The sequence below is a fragment of the Aethalodelphis obliquidens genome, unplaced genomic scaffold (assembly GCF_003676395.1).
Source record: "Aethalodelphis obliquidens isolate GAN/ISIS:26980383/991018 unplaced genomic scaffold, ASM367639v1 scaffold21, whole genome shotgun sequence".
Lineage (NCBI taxonomy): Eukaryota > Metazoa > Chordata > Mammalia > Artiodactyla > Delphinidae > Aethalodelphis > Aethalodelphis obliquidens.
This window is the reverse complement of record NW_020837965.1, coordinates 14,458,075-14,478,754: the sequence shown is the minus strand read 5'-3', so window position 1 is coordinate 14,478,754 and position 20,680 is coordinate 14,458,075. Positions and strand designations below refer to the sequence as shown.

The 20,680-nt window shown below is 40.8% G+C and overlaps 1 protein-coding gene across 2 annotated transcripts in view; it reads left to right on the top strand.

Annotated features, from left to right (window-relative positions):
* Positions 1 to 2,405: 2,405 nt before the first annotated feature.
* FOXN3 (forkhead box N3) overlaps positions 2,406 to 20,680 on the top strand; it is a 400,895-nt gene continuing 382,620 nt past the window's right edge. Inside the window, exon 1 of one of the 2 annotated variants that reach the window (XM_027120287.1) lies at positions 2,406 to 2,554. The gene's annotated coding sequence lies outside the window, so the exon portion shown is untranslated. The remainder of the gene's footprint in view (positions 2,555 to 20,680) is intronic. The other variant, XM_027120292.1, reaches the window with a different exon arrangement.

Genomic DNA, 20,680 nt, shown 5'->3' with positions numbered 1-20,680 from the left:
TATGCGGGCCTCTCACTGTTGTGGCCTCTCCCGTTGCGGAGCACAGGCTCCGGACGCGCAGGCTCAGTGGCCATGGCTCACAGGTCCAGCCGCTCTGCGGCACGTGGGATCTTCTGGGACCGGGGCATGAACCCGTGTCCCCTGCATCGGCCGGCAGACTCTCAACCACTGCGCCACCAGGGAAGCCCAGGAATGAATCATTTTTAAGAATCAGATATTTCTGTCTTTTCAGTTAAATGTCACCCAGCACTCACCTGGCCGGTATTTAGCTGGTTTGGGCCACATCATAAGAGAAGTTACATTTCCTTTCGGCAGAGGAGAGGAGGAAGTAGAATGCTACAAACAGAACTGACTCGCGACTTTCCCAGGGGTGCAGGAGGGCTGAGAAGTAACACCTCGATTATCACCAGGTCTGGGCAGGGATGCCCTGGATATCATGAACAGGCCACCAGGTATCTGAAACTTTTGAGGTTCTAGGGTTCTTGTGGACTTTCAGTGCTGGGACTGCACATAGAAAACCAAGTTCCACTTGAGAAAACCTCTTTCCTTCATGTCTCAAGTGGAGTCAGTTTCTAGTCTCTGATAAAGAATAAAAAAGTGTATAGGTGACAGGGACATTGCTTAGCCCCAGAGTTTCAAGTTTTCAGTCTGCCAGGGTGCCCCGGACAGCCACAGGACAGAAGTCCGACCAGCCAGCTTTCTCATTTAGCAGAGACTAAAACTTTTGCAACTAGCCTCTTATTTCCATTCTGGTAAATCACTGCTCTAAAACAGGTAAGAAATGACGACTACAGGAACATAACTGAGTTTTTGTTTTGGATACCTCATTTTCCATAGTATTTGTAGAGAAATAGTTGGGAGGCCAGGTGGGCACTTGAAAAAGCAGGAGTCTGTTGGAGATGTTGGCATCTGAGTTGGGGATCCCAGCTGCTCTGAGGACCAGCTGTGTGATTTTGGACAAGTCACCGTACCCTTCGGGACCTCCACTTTCTCGTTTGAAAATCGGGGATTATAGTGTCTGTTTTATCACAGAAGTACGGTAAAGATCACATGAGATGTTTGTGCGAGGGCTTTGAAGATCGACAAGTGTAACATACTACAACTGGTTCTTTGCGTGGACATCAGGCAGCAGGAAAGGTGACTTTGATGTTTAATTAATACTAAAAATCTTCTATTACATTTATTTAGCTATAATTGGGAAGGAGGAGGGCAAGAGTAATTTTCAAAGGGACTTTTTGAGCTCCAAAAATAGAACTCAGAAAACACACATTTGATTTTCCTTTTGGTGTCAAACCACAGCGCCATTGTTATTAGCAGTTTTACAGAATTGTGACCTTCAAGCTTGGTGATATCAAAGACTGAAAGTAAAGCTCCCAGTCTTGAAGGCTTTTAAACAGGCTTTTCAAACTAAAGCACTTTTATTTTGAATTAAGAGCTAATAGAATTGTCCTCTTAAATGAGCACTTGCAAGTTTAAAAGTTGCCTTCCAGGTGGGCTGTAGTAAACAAATGTGTTGAGAGGGTGCTGAAAGCCCTTTTGGGGGCAAATGAGGGGAATCTCTTCATGTAACACACTTTCTGCAGTTAGAGAAATCTAGAACTTACATTTCCCCTAATTGTACATAAGCTGATTTGTGTATATATCTAGGGTCATAATTTACTTTCAGTTTACTGAATTTGTGAATTTTTGCATTTGTTTTAATTTGTAATTCAGTTTTCTCCATGAAGCACACCATATGCCACCATTAATTCTTGCTCGTTGATTTCTTAGGAGATACATGAGTGCATATTCTGATGCAATTGTTGAGGTCTTTTGAAAATCAAATGACTGCGTGTTTTGCCATATGGGCCTTTGTTATTTAAAATAGCATATGATAAAGTAAGAGAAAGCAAAATGCAGAAGGACGTGTTAGGAAAAAAAATCATTGGAAAACTGTTTAAAACATTGTTTTAAACACACAATTTTCAACCTTTTTCTTCTCGGGGGCGCCGTTATATCTTCGGAACGTATCATTACTGATGCCGCACTCTCTCTTACCGTCTGTGAATGTACAATATCACAAGTGCACCGGGAGAACCTACGGAAACCAGTTACTGCCCTACGCTTTACACTGGGGCTACAGATGTTAATATCCGCCTTCAATGAGTTCAGTTGTCCCCAATGTTTTTCTTTTAACATCTTAGGCCGGGATTTGACATTAAGCTCCAGTTCATCCGCACCTACCGTGTCTGGTTTTGAAAGAGGACGACGGGGTTTTCGGTTTTCCCGGGGAACCACGGTGCTCGCGAGCCGCCTGCCGTACGTGCGGGCTGCAGACCTGGCCGCCGGCAGGCGCGCGGCGCGCACTAGGACCCAGCAGGGCTCCGGGCCCGGGTGAGAGCCGCGCCGCCGACCCCGGGCGGGCGCCGGGGCTGGAGCCGGGGTTCCGGCCGCGATCGGCTGCAGCTCTGCCGGGAGACGGCGCGACCCGGCGGCGGGGCCACCCGCGAGTCCAGCGCCGCCGCAGCCCCCCAATGCGGCCGCGAGAAGCAGAAGGGGGGGCAGGCGATCGAAGGTAACGAAAATGGGGCTCATTTCCTGCCTCCTGACCTTCTGCTCTGGTTCAGCATTGTCACGAGAAGCCCTCACTGTTCAGGCTGCTGCATTTGGGGGCACACTTTGATTTTTTAAGGTGTCCGCCCCCGTATTTCCACCTGGTTTCAGATTGATTTATAGCATGCAGTCCGAATGGGAGAGATCCAGGGCTGGCAAGTTGCATATTTTCATTAGTTTTGTCTCAAAAGTAAGTTCATTTAAAAAAAAAAAAGTTTCTCAGGAATTTGTGGATAGTAGTTTTTAAATTTGTTTTTTTAAATAGCAGACAAATGGATAATTTTTAAAAATTATGAAATAATTGATGTAATTCTGTTAATTACTTCCTAGGTCTTTACTTTTGTGGGCTCCCCAGGCATTACTTTTATTTTCAAGGAACTAACGTGTTAAATGTGGAGTTTGGCTCTGGCAGAGTTTACAGCATTGCTGTCGCAAGTGTTTTGCTATCAATTATAAACAGTCAAGTGTTTTGCTATCAATTATAAACAGTGTCAAATCTGTGGGCAGTTTAAACCTCTTTTCAAATACTGTAACTGGTTATCCTGATATGACATATACAGATGAGAGTTTCCTTTGAGGGCAGTCAGAATATTTCTCTTTCTGGAGAAACCTGGTTTTGAGGAGAAAACCATGATTACTGGCTGGGGAGGCTGAAGAGAGTATTTTTCATGCTTTGTTTATACTCTCGGATTTGACATTTGGGAAAGGGAAACACAGTCTTTCTTGGTAGCTTTTAATGGTGGGATTATTAATTTATTTAATTTATTAGTTTCAATTGGTTGGGCTCGGGGAGCCCTCTGTCACAGGATGTGCTTAAGGTGACACATTTGCCAGCAGTTGGGACACATGATTTGCACGTGTAAAATGTGCTTCAGCGGAAAGGTCTGGTCTGCTGGGAGCTCCCATGTGGAGCTGTTGTGGGCAGGGTGCGGCTGGCTCATTGAGGAAAAAGGGAATCATTTTCCTTAGCTAAGGAGACATCCTGTTATATTCCTTTTGTTCCCTGTTTTTCATTGATCGCCAGCGCTGCCTGAGAGAGGGGAGAGCAGCTTGGAGAGCTCGGAAGACTGCACAAATGACTCCAGCCCACTCTGCTCTCACACTGATTGGTCAGTTCGATGAAGACTTAGGGAAACAGTCACCCAAAACCTTTGAAAATCATGCTGTAATTTCAGAGTAGCCTTCTCGCGCCCAGATCTCTGCAAGGTTGATTTTTAATTTGGGTGCAGTTTGCTTGAGGTACCTTTGTGTTTAATTTTTTGTTGTTGCTTCTATCCAAAGAAAGTAGGCCATTCTGGTGACAAATTTCTTTGCAGACATCAGCTTTTATAGACATATCACTTTACAATACGTTCTCAATGGTTTCTCCTTGGGAGTTACAGAATGCAAAGTTGTTCAACTTAGAATAATTTTTCCTGTTTTTTTTTTTTTTTTGATCTGAAGAGTTAAATATCACTGTCAGCAGATGGTGCTTAACTGTATCTCTACTTTGATAATGTAAGTGTCTTGTGCATTATTAGCCTGTATCATGCACTAAATTTAAGTCTGTAACAGTGAAAGAAAAAGGCCACGAAGAGCCAACAATCAAAATCAGCTTGCACACTGTTATAAGAAATTGTGGCATCTGGTTTGAGGAGAATGCATTTCAAGTTAAAAAAAAAAAGGGCATTCTTCACCTTAAAAGAATGAGTTGGTAAATATTGTGAAATGTTCTACATAAGCGGAAAAATATAAGGCCGGTGGACAACTCCATTTGAGCCTTAAAACACCCCAATTAAAGAAGCACCGTCCCAGAAGTTGTTAAATGTATAAACACTTTTCCGATTGGCTTAAAAATTTAGACACAGGAAGTGGATGGTATCTAACAACCGATGAGTAGAGACATGGTTGTCATGGAAACTGAGACGAGTTACCCCCTCCAACACACGTACACTACCATAACCACCATTTAAAAAACAAAAAAACAAAACCTGCATGTCATCACAGATGCCTGGAGAACATGTTGCCTTCTGTAAGCTTTCCCACAGCATCTGTTGAAACCTGAGACCGTGCCTGTCAAATCAAGGTCATTTTACAACAACAACCAAAAATGCAGTCTCCTGGATTTCATAACTGTATTTTTACTGAAAAGATGTGAGGAAAAGGGCTTAAAGCAAGGAGGAGCACGCGTGCTTACTTTGCATTTTGCTACCTCGGAGTTGCGCCAGGGAAGGCTAAGAAGAATGTATTTGATCACTTAATTGTAGAAGCGAACTGATTTGTAAGTCTACTGTTAGAACAACACTCTGTGGAGCTGTAAAGACTAGGCTGTTACCTGTGGCTGAAGAGTCATTTGGGGACGGTATAATGAAGAGTTTCTGTTTGCAAGAGGCTTCTAACTTGAACTGTTGCAATTGAATTTGAAGAACTGTGGCATTTTGGAGCTTTGCTCTAAGGCTGCCTGTACAGGATAGCTGAAGACTCTGTCTGGTGCTTTGGGAAGTATAAGGAAGGGTGTTCTTAGTAGCAAAGCAGGGAAAGGATAATCCTAAACAGAAATAAGGGCTCTTTCAAAACTGCAGTTATTATTATTTTGGTTAACTTAGAAAAGTTTCCTCTTCTTCTGTGGATGGAGAAGAGTGCTTTAGTTTTTAGGATAATTGAGAGGTTCCCCACCTCAAGGTTGCGAATATTTTCAATATCTTGGTAGTGGTTTTAGTGAGGAGAGTAAAGAAAGGAGAAAAGTTTGGAGATCTCCCCCTTTCACTTTGCTAAGCAAAAAATAACTGAGGAGGCTAAATTTTGAATTTGAGGGTCAACATTGAAGCTTGTAAATATAAAATCGGTGCATTTCTTATATTTCTCTAATCTTGTCAATGGTAGTCTTTAAATTTGACGCGCTTGATATTCATTTAGAAATATCCTTCTTATAATCGTGACGATTTATAGCATGGTATTGCTTAGTCTTAACTGAAAATGGTCCATTTTACATTTCACTTAACTAACACTTTGGTCTTTTCAAAAAGCAGAAAATTTCCCTTGTTTTCATAAACTAATTGCATGGTGGCAGGGGAGAGGAGGTAGAAAGAATCCTAACTATACTGTAATATTTATTTAATATCCTGCATCTATGCCATAGGAAATACAGACGTTAGAAGCAATAGAGCATCATTGGGGTGATTTAGCATGTACTTCATGATCCCCTCTTGTCAAATATTTAACTGATTGAGATTCGGTGAAAAAGGTTAAGCTTAGTGGCACAACTGTTCTCTTTTAGCAAAGGATTTCCTGTAGGGAGCTTTCTTATCTTCAACTATGTTCATTGGCAGGAAACATGTCAGTTGCTTGTTTTTACAAACTGAAGGAAATGAATGGGATTTGTTAGTTTCTAGAATCTGCCTTCATGCTCCATTGTCTGTCAAATAGTTTGCTCAGAACAGTTCATTTTAAAATGGACTTTGGAGGAGTACAATTAAATTACTCCAAATCTTTGGCATTTCTGTTCATTTATTTTTGACTCTGAGATTAGAAACATTGGTCATTATACTGCTATGGACAACTTATTTGACCAACACACAAGATGTTCAGTAAAATTCCAATTCATTTTCAGTTGTCAGATATATAGACATTAACTGAAGTTGGCGTTTTTTGATGATGATGCCAAATTTCTAATAATTAGCCCAGAATACCAACCAAATGCCAGTTCTGTGGAGAGGTAAAGGGAAAGAGTCAGCTTCATTCTTCTCTGGGCTTGTGACAGTAAAATCCATACAGATTACATGTCAGGTGTATGCCTCCTTTGCTGATGGAGTGGGGGAGAGTTGAATTTGGGGAGGGGCTATAGCTAAAGCCAGGCTAGAGTCCGTATGAGAAAAACGAATCTTAACCTTGAAAAGATTTATTGTGCAAAACTCTGGATTACTTTTTGAATATTATAAATAAATATATTTAATAGTTTCAATTCATGTATGTTTCAAATTCTGGAAGAGGAAACAGGGTGAGGTTCTTTAAAGGAAAATAAGTACAGAAACCTCCGTTTGAAGGGAACAGCCAGGGGAGGGGGTTAAGAGAGCCTAAGGGAGGGCACCATTTGTTGCGATGGTTTTCACACATTTTTGAAGACATCATTTTGGTTTTATATTTAGCACCAAATGGAGTCTTATGCAAGACCCTAATATACGAGTGGAATAAAAACAGAGCTGCTCCGGGGGAACCAAGAGCCGGGAACCCAGAATCTGCTCTTTTCTCCTGGGCTGTGCCTGGGGCACACCCTAGGACCCTAGTATCCCTGTGAACTGTTTGAAAACCACTGCTTTTAAAGTGCCCCAAATATTCTCTAAGGAAGGCCCCGAGGGAATTGCTTGCAGAGTCCTGGAACTTCTGAGCTGAAGAGAGAACTTTTGCCTTGACAATTTAAGAGGGCACTTGTGCTCAGAGGAGGAAGAAGGAATGGCAGACAATGGGCTCTAATAAGACATTCTGTATATAGCGCTGGGCTGGACTGGCTATAAGTATGAAAGAGCCCTGGTTCCATCTGTAATAAGGGAAGGGGAAAGGACTTTTTTTTTAACATCTTTATTGGAGTATAATTGCTTTACAATGGTGTGTTAGTTTCTGCTTTATAACAAAGTGAATCAGCTATACATATACATATATCCCCAGGAAAGGACGTTTTTAAAGGGCCCCCTTTCCTCATAAGTTACAGGAACATCATGTGCAGGTGTTTGAGATTAGTCGATTCTCATTGTCCTGGAATGTGTGGATTTATTCTAGTACCACCTCAGGATCTGTTATATCACTGTTACTCTATCTGTCAGTGAAAATTATTTCATATTAAGTGTCATTCATGAAATGAAAGTTTGCCAAGCTATATAATCTGCTTGGCAGACGCGGTAGTGTTTTGAGTGTTGAGTAAAATGATAACACATGGATGATATTTGAATATCATCAAACATATTCAGATTATCTCTTCTATTATGAGATTTACTGAAATGGCAGTATTGGGATTGAGTTCAGTTCCCCTTGTTTACATCCCAGAGGCCATAAATATTAAGATTTCTAGGGGTGGCGGACAGAGGGATCCCCTTCACTTCCACTCCTAATTTTCACAACCCCTTGATTCACATGTGCTCGGTTACAAGCAGCAGGGACTTCACGCAAACGGTATCAACAGCATTGTGCTTCTTAGGGTCGCAGCAAACCTCCTTGCATTGCTTCTTGGAGGCCGCACAGTTGGGGAGTTTATAGAAGTAGAAAGGACAGCCTCCTGTCTACATGCTCCTATTACTTCCACTGTGCTTGCCATACTTCTAGTACCTGTGTGGGTCAGAGATGGCGATTAAAATAATCAATATTCTGGGAAGCCACAGATCTTCTCACAATTTGTGCCGGAACTTTTTCTTTCTTTAAAGAAAATGTTTCCTCTAGAAAGATAAAACTAGTATAAGCACAAAATAGTTGGCCGTGGTAGTGGATGAAAATGACTGTGGTTAACTTTTGTTTGTTGAATTGGGTTGAATAAAGCTTTTCACGTTTAGGCTGTTTAAAGCTATCTTATTCCTCCTCCCACCTGCATTTCAAAGAAGAATGAGTGTGTACAGCCATAGAAAACCAACGGAGCTGTCCCAAGGCGTATTCATAATAATAGACCAGTGACTCTCCTTGAGTGAGCATTTATACTCCGATGTTCTTGGGGACTTTGTTTTGGAACTCAAGGATGCTTCCAATTACCAGGACCTTGCTGAAGTTGTTAATGGAGGGCTCCAAATATTACAGAGTGTGTCTGCTACCTTTGCAGATGTCACTTTCTTAAGATTCAGACAGTAGTAAGTCCTACTGGAAGAGGTGATTTTAGAATATTATACAAGGTTAGATTTTAGATAACCTCACATTTCTCTTTAAAGTCTGAAATGTTCTAATTTGGCAAACTTAACATTTTTGCAGCCTGTAAAATGAAAAGTTACCATTTAATGACTAGTTAATAAGGTCTCTAAATTAAGACAGTCATATTGTTGCATGGAATTGGATTTAGCATTTAGAATGGTCTCTCGGAAAAGAAATAAGTTGCTCATGGTAAGTTTGGCAATATTGGATAATATAGAAAAGTCACATCCAACTGATAAGGGGTTTTTGTTTATCAGGTGCTGCCCCTATTAATTATTATAATAATCTAGTATTAATATAATATTACTACTACTACTACTTAATAATGATAATATGCAGTAATGTCCCTTCACAGATGAAGAAACTGAGGTAACTATGTTTCCAGGCCACACACTCTTTGGTACAAGTAGTTCTCACCCTCAGGCCCCCTGACTCCAAGTTCCAGTCATTTTCTGTCCCACTGGCTACCTTACAACTGCTCCTCTGTTTCTATTCCAGGGTTGATAACTCCCCCTTCTATGCTTGAAATGGCGTCTCCTCCTGGGAAAAATTGCAAGGGGCGGGAAAAATATTGTGATTTTGGCAAGAAGTAGGGTTTTGCTTCTTGACATTCTGTGTTCCCATGTTTGACCATCAGTGATGGGAGGAAACTTTTAGTTCCCTTGTCAGAGTTACCTTCCTTAATTTATCTTCATCTTTTCTTTCTTTGAATGAATTTTTTTAAATTAATTAATTTTTGGCTGCGTTGGGTCTTCATTGCTGCACGCGGGCTTTCTCTAATTGCGGCGAGCGGGGGCTACTCTTCGTTGCAGTGCGCGGGCTTCTCATCGTGGTGGCTTCTCTCGTTGTGGAGCACGGGCTCTAGGCACGCAGGCTCAGTAGTTGTGGCACACGGGCTTAGTTGCTCCGTGGCATGTGGGATCTTCCCGGAGCAGGGATTGAACCTGTGTCCCCTGCACTGGCAGGTGGATTCTTAACCACTGCACCACCAAGGAAGTTGCCATCTTCATCTTTTGAAATTCCCTTCATGCATCCCTGAGCACATTCACCTAGTTGGTGAACAAAGGGCTCTTACCACAGGGATATGATTTTCTTTAATTACCCAAATATTACACTTAGAATTTCTGTTGGTGGCATCCAGAAAACAGATTTCCTAGACAGTGTTCTCTTTATAATTCATAAGAACTGCTCAAGAAACTCAGAGATGCAAATTCAATGATACCTCCTTTATTTTTTTTGGAATAAAAAACAAGTGGCTTCAGTTGTCAGATTAGGAGGGTGTTGGGTATCTCCTTCTTGAGACCCCCTTACCTGTAAATCAAACAAACTCCACATGGGTTTATATAGACCAAGTGAAACTGGGTTAGTCTGACTTTCTCATCTAAGCCAGGAGCTCTGCTCTCATTCTGGCAAAGGGGAAAATGACAAGTTAAATCTTCACCTGGGCACCCCACTATGCCTGGTATGTATGTGACCAGTTGGAACTAGCAATGGAACCGATGTGGACATTTTCAGTGATGCAGGTGCCTGGTACTTTCTAATTCTCTGGAAGACTTCAGGTAAATGATCAGCACTTGAATGGAACTAATTCATATTTCACACGTGTCCTTTCACAGATCTTACATGTGAAGTCATTTTAAAGAATTGATCTAGGGACGTGTTCAATATATATATATGCACCAATTTGGGGGAACAAATCACCCACCCATTCATTCAATGAACAGTTATTGTGTGCCTACTGCATATAAGCGACTATGCCCTGTGATAGGGAACTAAAGGGGAAGAAATCACCGGCAGAGTCAACCGTCTGTTCCCTAACTCTGAGTGGCTTCTTAAACTGTAAGTATCCCCAAATTTGGCCCTATTGAAGTTTATATTCTAAGCTGATGTCGACAGATTGAAGGGACGCCCTCCCTGAGTTCCTCTCTCCAGGTGTAAGTGCAAGGAGGATTCCAGGGTGGGTAGTTTACTTGGGAGACGATCCCAGGAGGACAGCAGTAGGGGGCGCGAGTGGGAGACTCGTCTATGCCCCCACACCCCGCCCCCTCCACCTCCATCCCCGGTTACACTGCGAGGGGCGCCTAGGCGCGCTGAGAGCTGGTGTCCAGCATGTCGCTTCTAGGCACTGGTTGATGACTCAGGAGACGTTGATTCCCAGCGCTTAAGGTTGGTGCGTGAGCTTCTGCCAGACAAGGTGCTCAGGGAGGTTCTTGACACCTCTGGTCGAGGTGAAGGTTGGACTGGTGGCGCTGAGTAGTGAGGCCTGAAGGGGACGTGGGCCGGGCACCAGCAGCCTCTACAATGCTCTCCACTTCTCAGCTCCTTCCACAGTCTTGGAACTGAGAATGCTTTACAAGAGTCATTTTTAGTGGTCCTCTGAACTTCAAAATGAAGATCCTGAGAAAGTGGTTTTTCGGTCTGAGAAATGGGAACAAGAGAAGGACATAAGCTCTGAGTCTAAGCATTCAGGCAGAAATTTTCAATAAGGGCACTTATTTTGTTGTGTATGTTTTTGTTTTGGTTTGGTTTTTCTCTGTTACAACCATTATCCTTGTTTCCCAGGTTGGGAAACTTGGACAGCCACTTGTTTTACATGCCAGGTATCTCATTTATCACCAGGGCTCCTTGCTGCTTTCTTTGAAATCCACCTCATGGTCATCTCCTCATCTTGAGTTCTAGTGCCTCACTCTGAGAATACTGCTGGGAACCTCCGAGGTGCTCTGTCCCTCCTGGCCCCTTTCCTTCCTCTGTCCTCCTGAAGACTTCTGTCCCTAAACCACTCTGGAAGTTAAGGGCTTTGAAGTTAGACTTCTTGCTTTCAAACCTACTTACAACTGTGTGACCTTAACCTCAGGCTCAGTAATGTGAAACAAGACTCATTAATGTGGAAATCCTGAAAGGATGCTTGTGAAAGCTAATGATAAACCGTTGACAGACAGCCTGATGCATAGTTGCAACTTAAATTATTGTAGCTATTTTTATTTTTACGTTGTTATTGTTGTGTTATGTCCCTCATCTACTAAGAACCTATGCTGGCTCCCCGTTGCTCTCCTTACCGAGTCTGTCCTCCTCTGCCTAACTTTCAAGACCTTCTATAATCTGGCCGTCCCCATTAGTGCTCAGGAAATGCCCCCGGATCTGGTCAGGGTTTATGCATCCCTGAACTTGCCTTATTCCTTCTAGCTCCCCTGACTTTGTTCATATTGTTCCCTGACCACAACCTTCTTCTTCCCCGCTTCACATGTTGTAGGGTCACCAGTTTCACCCACTCTGCAACTGTGAGGTGCAGAAAAATGCAATTTGTCTATTTTGTCTGCAGCAAACCTTCCTCCCAGCAAACACCCTTCGGTTATCAGGAAAAAGAATAATAACTTTTGATCCCGTCTATTTAAAAACTTAGTTTGATCTGATAATCCAAATAGTCCCTTAAGATAATTCTCAGTCTTCCTAGGAAAACAATATCCCTTCCTTCCTGTTGTTCCCTTTCTTTGCTGGTGATGTCAGAGTGTGAGGAAGGGGTGTCTCGTGTACTCTTATTTCTTACAGAGGACTAGCAAATCTGTTTCCTTAGTTACGGTGGCCTTGACTCTCAGAGCCTGGGTCTCTTGCCATGGTGTTGCTTGTTCTGTATTAGCAGATGAAGTCTGTGGCTCTTATAACACATAGTCTAGTCCAGTGGTTTCCAAAGATTCAAAGTAAAACACAGATACATTTTCATGAGATTCCAGTAAGCATATGTGGACAGGGGATACAAAAGTTTTTACAAAATAACCTGTATAGCTGAAATAGAAATTTTACAAGGTATTATTATCCTTTTTATACTTGATGTACTCAGATCTTTTCCATTCTATTTTATTTAATGAAAAAACCCCCCCCAAAACAAAAAAACACACTTGGGACCCAATAAGTGACCCACAGTTTGCAAAAAAAGTTGATCTGGTCATCCTCTTGGCTTTATCAGAACCTGACATGTCATCCCCTGCTGGCTGGGTCCACCCTTAGCTCCCACTGGCAGCAAACTCTGAGTATGTGTGACACCATCCATCAAGCCCACTGGCCTGGTGGTCCTTGCAAGGGGTCCACTACTCAGTCCACAGTCTACCAGAGGCACTCCACCACACAGCTCCCTCTGTTTGATCAGGCTGCAGTGCTGGGCTGAGGAAGCTGTTTTCCAGGCTGATGCAGACCCTCTCTTTCTAGGGCTCTGGATGATGGAGGGGGATGGACACAAACACATCCCTCTGCACTCAGGGGTAGCTCCTCTATCAAGAGGCAGAATCCACTGTCTTCTTCTCTTATCTCCTTTTTCCTTCCCATCGTTAACTGGACCCAGAAAGAGGTGGGCTTTTCTTTCACTTCCCCTCCACCATCTCATCCTTCTACCATCCAGGCAGAAAGATTAGCAACTTCACTGTCACTCATGGAAGAAAGCAGTATCTTCTGTAGCCTTCAGGTCAATTCTTTGAGCTGGGTCCTCCAGACTGCTGCTAATAGGTGAAAATCCTGTCCCAGGAGAAAGCCTGACTTTCAAGGCTATGGAATTTCTGCCTATGGCAGAGTGAACTAGTTTCCCACCTATGTCCATTAACTACATTTCTAAGACTCCCTTGCAGCTAAGAATGGCAAAATTTGGGCTTCCCTGGTGGCGCAGTGGTTAAGAATCCGCCTGCCAATGCAGGGGACAGGGGTTTGAGCCCTGGCCCGGGAAGATCCCACATGCTGTGGAGCAACTAAGCCTGTGTACCACAACTACTGAGCCTGCACTCTAGAGCCCGCGAGTCACCACTACTGAACCCGTGTGCCACAACTACTGAAGCCCGAGTGCCTAGAGCCCATGCTCTGCAACAAGAGAAGCCACGACAATGAGAAGCCCACACACCGCAACAAAGAGTAGCCCCCCCCCGCTTACCACAACTAGAGAAAGCCCACGTACGGCGTTGAAGACCCAACACAGCCAAAAAAATAAAAACAAATAAATAAATAAATTTATAAAAAAAAAGAATGGCAAAATTCTAGCCACTTGGATGTGAGTAGATGTGAAGTATGTTGTTTCTGGTTTGTGCCCTTGTTTTTCTTTATAATTTTATCACATACTTTTTAAATCCTGAAACTGTATATAGTTTAGTTGCACACGATTTCATATAGATGGAAACATTATATATATATATACACACCCACACACCATTTGTAGTATATACAGATATATAGTATAGATACCTATGTATTTATATATATGTAAACGTATGTTGTGTGTATATTTATGTCTACAGTTACATCTGTAAACAGATGGATTTTTTTTAAGTGAACACACCTATGTAACCAGCACTTATGTTAATAAATAGAATGTTAGCTTCACCCAAGAAGTCCCCTTATGCCCCTAAGGCACTATCTTTTGCAAGATGACCACTATCCTAATTTTTTTTTTTAAATAAATTTATTTATTTATTTATTTTTGGCTGCATTGCGTCTTCGTTGCTGCACATGGGTTTTCTCTAGTTGCGGTGAGTGGGGGCTACTCTTCGTTGCAGTGCGCGGGCTTCTCATTGTGGTGGCTTCTCTTATTGTGGAGCATGGGCTCTAGGCACACGGGCTTCAGTAGTTGCAGCATGTGGGCTCAGTAGCTGTGGCATACGGGCTCAGTAGTTGTGGCTCGCAGGCTCTAGAGCACAGCCTCGGTAGTTGTGGCACAAGGGCTTAGTTGCTCCGTGGCATGTGCGATCTTCCTGGACCAGGGCTCAAGCCCATGTCCCCTGCATTGGCAGGCGGATTCTTAACCACTGTGCCACCAGGGAAGTCCCTATCCCAATTTGATCTATTTTTTTACTGAGAGAAGTGTATTAAAAGTCTCTCAGTAAAGTGGTAGATTATCATTTTTTTCTTGATATATTTTGAAGTTACACTATTTGGTATATACACATTTAGAATTCTTCTATCTTCTTGGAGAATCAAATTTTTTATTATTATGAAGTAGTGCACTTTAACTCTCATAATGCTTTTTGTCTTAAAGCATATTTTGTCTGGTGTCCATGCAACAATACTAGTCAACAGTAGGATATAATAGCTTCTTCATTATTAGTTCTTGCTCTTTGTTTTCCATTCTTTGTTTTTTCGAACTCTTTACATCTGTATTTTATTTTATTTTGTTTTCTATTTTTTGGCCGTGCCACACAGAATGCGAGATCTTAGTTCCCTGACCAGGGACCGAATCCATGCCCCTTGCAGTGGAAGTGAGGCATCTTAACCACTGGACTGCCAGGGAAGTCCCTACATCCTGTATTTTAGATGTATCTTTTGTAAATGACATAACACTGGGTATTGTTTTTATGCAGTCATACATATCTTTTAAATGAAATATATAAGCATTTATATTTATTGTAATTTCAGATTGATTTCAATTTATTCTTTCATGTTATTTTATTCTTTCCATTTGTCCTACCTCTTCATGTTTCTTTTTTTTCACCTCTTCATGTTTCTTTTTCTTTCACCTCTTGCCTTCTTTTGAATTGATTAACATTTTTTCCTTATTTCATGTATTATTCTATAGTACTTTGGAAGTTTTACACTCTATTATTATTCTTTTAGCGGTTCTCTAGAAATTTAAGCATGCATACTTAAAAGTCTAAAGTGAATCATTATCTTTCCTCTCCTCCTAAACAATGCAAGGAGCTTAGACCATTTAATTCCAGTCATTACCACCTCTCACACCTGCCCCTGCTAGCTTGGGTCCCATTTTTGCCCAGTGTTTTAGTTTTATCTTGTGGGTTTTTTTTAGCTTCGTGGGTTAGACATTATCATTTAAAAATAGAAATTTGTTCAGATTTACCCACATATTTATTACTTTCTTCGCTTATAATTTCTTCCCCTACTTGTACTCCCCTACCCATCACTTCTCTTCATAGATTTCGTTAAGTGAGGATCAATTGAGGGAGACCTATTTTACTTACTGTTTGTTGGAAAATTCTAATTCTTTCCTTTTTTTCCTTAAAATATAGTTTTGCTAGGTATAAAATTCTGGTTACTTTCTTTCAACACATTAAAGATGTTCCGTTGTCTTCTGACTTCTGCTGCTAAGAAATCAATACTGAATCTAATTGCCATTTGTCTTGGAAGGTATTTGTTTTTCAAGGAAACCTTATAACTGCTTTGAAGGTATTCTTTTTATCTTTGGCATTCTGCAGTTTTATTATAAAGTGTCTATAGATGTGAATTTCTTTTTTATGTATTTATTTTGCTTTGGATATTTTGTTTTGTGAATTTGTGGATTGATTTTTTTCATCAATTCTGGAAGGTTCTCAGAGTATTGTTCCTGCTTAGTACTCTTTTTTCTACTTCTGGATTTTAGATTAGGTATATGTTAGACTTCTGTTGTCTTCTCTATGTATTAACCTCTTTTTCATATTTTCTGTCTATATAATATCTTTATATGCTACAGTCGATAATTTTTTCAGTCCTTTTTGTTTCTTGTATCTAACCTGTCTAATCTTGCTCATAGTTTATATACTTGTGTCCTTCTATTATTTTTTAAACATTTATTTTATATTGTGCATCTGATAATTTTTTAGACTTTTAAAAAACTGAAATAGAGTTGACATACAATATTGTTAGTTGATAATTTAAAAATTTGATGTCTATGGGTTCAGTTCTACTATCTCTTATTTCTGCTAGTTTTTGTTCATGATGCTTTGTTTCTATATGCATGTGTGTATTTGTGGCTTTTATTTTACTTTGTTTTATTTTACTGTGACCTTATTTTTTTTACTTTATCAATGAGAATAATTTGAGGTTTGAATTGAAGGTGAGTTTCACTAGATTTTGCATTTGTTTCTCCCAAGTGCCTGGGATCATCACCAATCTGCAAAGCAAGGACTTAAAAATTCTCAACTAGAGGTTTGGGGACCGACCACATAATCAATTCATACTCAAAACCCATGTAAGGATTGTCTTATGGTTATAAATGTTCAGTAAGGACTTTCTCCCCTCTACTGAGCACTGAGTTTTGAGACAGGCAATTCTGGTAGCCTTTTGGAGTCCTATCTTTAGCAGGACACCTCCTATTACACTTTGTACCTTGGTGGGCCCTGGCTTTGTCAGTGCCAGCAACTTTATCACTGACCCTTATGCCCTGCTAACTTGTAAAAACAGAAGCCTAAGTTAGCATTTCAAACTATTTTTGAGGACATGTTTTGTCCAGCATTTTTGATTGTTTTCAGAAGATTTTAAAGGTATCTATTCTGCCATATTGCCAGAAAAAGAACTATTCTTTCTCTTTGTATTCCTTATTGAATAATCCTAATAGTCCCTGAAACATATGAATGCCTCTGGGCAACTAGGGTGTGCAAAAAACATATGAATGTCTCTGGGCAACTAGGGTGTGCAAAAAACAGTAGAGGAAAAGCATTATTTTCAAAATATTACCTCCTGACACACATATTCCAGGGTAATTTAAGCCCTAACGTGTATTAGTTGAGGTAACACTAGTTGCTTCAATAAACCCAACGTAGTGCAGTGAATCAAAACAATAGATGTTTATTCCTTATATGTCCAAAATGGGTATCCCTGATTAAAGAATGGCTCTGATTCAGGTGGTGATTTAGGGAATGAGCCACTTTCCTTCCTATGGCTCTGCCATTGTCAGTCTATGGCTCCCAAGGTCATTGTGCTTATTTGGATCACACTGGCAAAAAAACAAAGAATGTGTAGACTCATGAGTGGCATGTTTTTACTAGCCAGCCCTAGATGTGGCACATGCCACTTCCTTTCCCATTCTATTAGCTAATACTTGGTAAGATTGCCACATCTGACTGCAAAGAGGGGTTGCTGGGAAAAGTAGTCTGGATGTGTGTCTAGGACAAAGAAGAAACAGGTTTAATAAATAACCAGTCTGTCTCTGCCATGTAGTTCCTCCGTGAAACTTCAGCCCAACCTGATTTCTCATTTCTCTGAGCTCCTGTTTCACTTATAATCAAGGCCACCAACTTTAGGACCTAATTATCCTGAATTATTTCATGTTTGTACAGTTTAAATCCCCAGCTATATAATAACTTCCTTGAAGGTGTGAATTTTGTGCTCAACTTTTTTTGTGTGGTACACGGGCCTCTCACTGTTGTGGCCTCTCCCGTTGCAGAGCATAGGCTCCGGACGCGCAGGCTCAGCGGCCATGGCTAACGGGCCCAGCCGCTCCGCGGCATGTGGAATCTTCCCGGACCTGGGCATGAACCCGTGTCCCCTGCATCGGCAGGCGGACTCTCAACTACTGCGCCACCAGGGAAACCCTGTGCTCAACTTTTGAAAATGTCCCCTACCGCTCAGTTTTGAACATGCTGTATGCTCTAAAAAAAAAAAAATTAAACCTCTTAATGAAAGGAGAAGGTTCTTGTTGTAACATATTTAGGGGTGTAGCGTTGTGGTCTGCAACTTACTCATTATGTTAAGCCTTCAACTTTTCTTCTTAGATTTGAAATATGTTGAAATAAAAATTTGGAAAAAACCCCAAACGTCGGGAGTCTGGAGGGGGCACTACAAACAATAGTTGCATTTCCATGGGGGATCAGTTTAATCTGTCTCGGTAGCTTCTTCTGCACTGTTGAAATCAGCCTTTTCAGCTGTCTCTGGGTTGTTATGAGAATTCATTCAGTCATTCTGAAAATATTTGTTGAGGTCTACAGAGTGCTAGATATTGTTGAGAGGCAGGGCATTGGGAGATGAGCAACACAGATAAGATTCTGCCCTATAGGGGGTTGGATGAGGAGGTGCAGACAAACTGCTTTGAGTGGAAAAAGACCTTTACAGTTGGCTTTGTGATTGATATAGTGATGGTGAGGTTCTAGTTATTTGTATGATGTGGGAAAAAAAAGGCTTGGTGCTGTCTCAAGCCCTTAAGTAGAGACCTAGCCCTCCCTTTTCCTTTGGCTTTAGGTCTTGCTTAAGGAGGCCAACCTTTCTCCAGGCTAGTATTTAACAACGAGCAGAGGAATTTAGCTCTTGAATATTCTTCAGAGCCACAGATAATCTCAGCTAAACTGGGCCTTAGGTTATTGGCCTCAGTATCACTCTTTACTTGAGTTTAACTCATTACTTTGTTGCTAGGCTCGATGTTTTCAATGCTTCACTTTATTTTCTGTTGCTGTTGGTCTTAGTAAATGAGAATGACATATGGACCTGAGTTAAATTGTTGGAATCATAATTTGCTTTCATTGAGTAGTTTTCTTTCTCTACTGCACTGTACTGTGGATGGGAAAATGCACTGACATCTTAGAAACTCTAACTAATCTATTATCCATCTGCTCGGATGCAAACACAATGCATGTGGCAAATTACTTTATATGCTGATAAAGCCTGTGCTTTGGAAAAATGTTGTGCTGTTTATATACAAAACATTGTTTTGAATCAAGCCATCTAAAATATGCAGATGAAGAAAAGGAAGTGTATTCTGAATACAACAAAATTCCAGGAAGGGTCAGGCTGCAAAATACAAGATGTGGTGAGTCTGTAATTAGGTATTGACCATGTTTTATTCGACTGAGCAGCTTCTTGGGCTTAGCTCTGACATTGGTCAGAGAATAGCTTTCCAGCCCAAAGGAGTTCACTGTAGAAGATGACCTAGGTGGATAATATAGCTCCCTCAAAAGCCAAGGCAGAGCTAGCCTTTCACTTCACTTATTATGTTGTTTCCTTCATGGAACAGGGCATAGAATTTCTGGCAGATGAGAGTAGAGGACAGAATTTCTAATAAGAGAGATGAAGTTGGGGGGGGTACACAGTGCTTTTTTTTGAAAATTATGTTCATTTTCTTCTCAACTCTAAGGCTTCTCTCTTATCTTTTTAGGAAAAATGCTCTCTTGTTTGGAAGAGTTTCCAAAACTGCTCTTTTAGAGGTACCAAGTCTCAGCCAAGGACATTAATAAGATATAGAGCCCATGAACTAGCAGGTTGGGTAGGATAGTTAAGTTCTTCTACTGATACAATGAGCGACTGAATGGTGTCTTCTCATATTGAACAAGGGCTCATTTGTATCCTTAATACCAAATATTCTGTCACGACAAAGGGTAGGGACAAAATCTCCACATTCTTGATATGGCCAATGTGAATTTTAAATTAATTTATATTTTTTAAGCGAAGTACTCCATGCATTATTATTGGGGTGACCATATATCTTGATTTGTTTGTGATAGTTTGGGTTTGTGCCTATTGCCCCAGTGTAATGACTAATACTACCTCTTTTCATTTTCAAAAGCATCCTGATTTGTACGATAAATTATGGCCACCTTACTTACAATGGTAGTCAATATGTCTAGCAGTAGTAGATCCAGTCTGTTTAGAGACCAACTCTTCTGCTGAGAAAAGATGCTTAAAATTAAAAAGAAAGAAAAAAAAAGAAGTCAGTTTGGAAGCATTGGAGAGCCATCAAGGCAATGAGGAATAGCAGAGCTAAGATTTGGGGGCAGGAAAGTTCCTTCATCTAAGAGGTGAGCCCAGCTTTTGTATCTTCTTCTAGAGACAATTATCAATTGCAAAAGTAGTGGCTAAGAGACTAAAAACTTAACAGAGCTTTCAACAAACTCATGGGGTTAGGTAGTCAAGTCCTGCCAAGGAGCACAAACCCTAGTAAACAACCTCAGTTTTCATTTGGAGCTCTGAATCAAGATGAACCAGAAATAGAAAAACTCTCACAGGGACTGAAGCCAAAAATGAAATATTTTCAGATTAGTGTCACTAGCTTAGATGCCTGCCAGAAGCCAAAGCAAAAATCCTCTCTGGAGGAAGATACATCTTCCAGAGCCTCATGTTCACTAGAGTTTTTCATGTACTATATCTGTCACCCAATGAAAAATAACTAGATATGTGAGAAAATGAGACATAATCAAAAACCAAGAAAAAAATTTGACAACTAAGATATACCTACAAGGGATCCACATAGTGAATTAATTAGATATAGTCTCTAAAATAACTATGATTAATATATTCAAAGAATTAAAAGATTTAAAAACTTGCCAGAGAACTGAAAATTATAAGCAAAAACGTAGAACTGAAAAATATAGTTACTGAAGTTAAAATCTAAATAGATGAACTTTTTGGGGTGATGGAAATCCTCTAAGACTGAATTATGGTGATGGTGATGGTTGCACAACTGAATTAACATACTAAAATCATTGAATATACATTTACAGTAGGTGCGTTTTATGGTATGAAAATTATACTTTAATAAAGTTGTTAAAAAATGGATGGA